We start from the raw sequence: 2,352 nt of genomic DNA on the forward strand, positions 1-2,352 counted from the left end.
GGGATTACAGGCATGAGTCACCGTGCCCAGGCCAGAAGAAGACTTTTGAATTTAAATGTGTGAAAGCTTTTCCTCACACACCAAGCAGCAGGGCATCCTCTGATTCAACCGCAACACCATCTACCTGGAGATAGCGTCAGATCCTACAGGATGAGGGCTCTGTCCCCAAAACTTCCCCCAACCCTGCCCCCAACCAGACCAAAGTCCAGGCCTTCGGAACTTCTAACCAATGGGTTTTAAGTGGGGTTCCCACAACTCCCTTTTTGAGTTTGATGAATTTGCTGGAGAGGCTCATAGAACTCAGGAAACATGTTTGTTGTCTTATTATAAAAATATTACAAAGGATATAGATAGAGATGTATAGGGAGAGGTATAGGGGAAGGAGCAGGAAGCTTCCACGCCCTCCCTGGGTGCTCCACCTTCTAGGAGCCTCCATGTATTCAGTTACCTGGAAGCTCCCAAAACCAGTCCTCTTGGGCTTTTCTGGAAACTTTGTGAAGGCAGCATTCCTTCCCTCAGGGAATAGGGCAGGACCCTCTCTGGGGAAGGTATTAAGACCCACAATCAGAAAGGTGGAGGAAAATTAGAGTCCTGCCTTGGGGCAGGTGAAAGGAGAGCAGAAGAAGGTCAGCGAGATTCCATGACCTAAGGCCTGCCCCTGAGGCCTGACACACCCAACGTTACAACAAAAGCTGTAACAAGGGCTACCAGGGTTACGAGCCAGAAACCTTGGAGAAAAAACAAATGGATACCACAGGGGTTCCCGTTTCCCACCTAGGGAATCTGGAAAAGAAGATAAATCTTGTTTTTTAGAGGGAGTTTCAGGTTTTGCTATTGTTGCCCAGGCTGAAGTGTAATGGTGCGATCTTGGCTCACTGCAGCCTCCACCTCCTGGGTTCAAGTGATTCTCGGGCCTCAGCCTCCCAAGTAGCTGGGATTACAGGTGCCCACCACCATGCCTGGCTAATTTTTTGTATTTTTAATAGAGACGAGGATTCACCATGTTGGCCAGGCTGATCTCGAACTCCTGACCTCAGGTGATCCACATGCCTCGACCTCCCAAAGTGCCATGATTACAGGCATGAGCCACCATGCCCAACTGATAAATCTTTTTTTTTTTTTTTCCCCAAGCAAAATGAGTTTAGGGGAGAGGCTAGTGGGTTACAAGTTTCAGTATTTAACTACTGACATCTTCATGGATGTTCTAGAAACTTTAAATTTACATATAAAACCACAAATGTCATATTAGAACTATAAGTGAGGGTAGAGAAAGACTGCCCAAGAATTTAAAACTTCTTGGTAGAGTGGAAACTAAATCATAAATACCAAGTTTTATCAAATGTAATGACAAAAACTGGTCTGCAGTTAGGAACTCTCGTTTCTATTTTTGGCACTAACACTGACTCATTGTATGACTTGAGGCAAGTCGCTAAACAGTTTCAGACCTCAGCTTCTCCATATAAAAAATGGCAATTAAAATACTGTACCTACCAGATAGAGGAACTAGCATTTATGGAGCAACTCTTCTATGTTCATCTTGTGCTAGGAGCTTTATATTATGTTGTATTTCATTCATTCAACAAGCATTTGTTGAGCACCGACTAGGGACAGGGTATTGTACTTGATCTCAGGGAAAGATCAGGTAAAAATCAAAACCCTTGCTCTTCTAGGCTTAAATTCCAGTGGGGTAGGGTGATAATAAACAAGAAAGATATGTGCAAGATACTTTCAAACAGTGACAAGCGCTACACAGATAATAAAACTGTGGCCTGGTACAGTGGCTCACACCTGTAATCACAGCACTTTGGGAGGCAGAGGCGGGAGCACTGATGGAGCTCAGAAGTCTGAGACCAGCCTGGGCAATATATTGAGACCTCATCTCTACTAAAAAAAAAAAATTAGCCAGGTGTGGTGGCGTGTGCCTGTAGTCCCCACTGCTAGGGAGGCTGAGGTGGGAGAATCGCTTGAGCCAGAGAGATGGAAGCTAAACTGAGCTATGATGGCGCCACTGCAGTCCAGCCTGGGTGACAGAGCAAGGCCCTGTCTCTAAAAAAAAAAAAAAAAAAAAAGAGCCAGGTGAGGTGACTCACACCTTTATGCCCAGCCCTTTGGGAGGCCAAGGTGAGCAGATAACTTGAGGTTAGGAATTCAAGACCAGCCTGGCCAACATGGTGAAACCCCATCTCTACTAAAAACACAAAAACTATCTAGGCACAGTGGCACGTGCCTATAATCCCAGCTACTCTAGAGGCTGAGGCAGGAGAATCGCTTGAACCTGGGAGGCAGAGGTTGCAGTGACCCAAGATCGTGCCACTGCACTCTGGCCTGGGCAACAGAGGGAGTCTCTATCTC

The sequence above is a fragment of the Cebus imitator genome, unplaced genomic scaffold, assembly GCF_001604975.1.
Source record: "Cebus imitator isolate Cc_AM_T3 unplaced genomic scaffold, Cebus_imitator-1.0 Scaffold54, whole genome shotgun sequence".
Classification (NCBI taxonomy): domain Eukaryota; kingdom Metazoa; phylum Chordata; class Mammalia; order Primates; family Cebidae; genus Cebus; species Cebus imitator.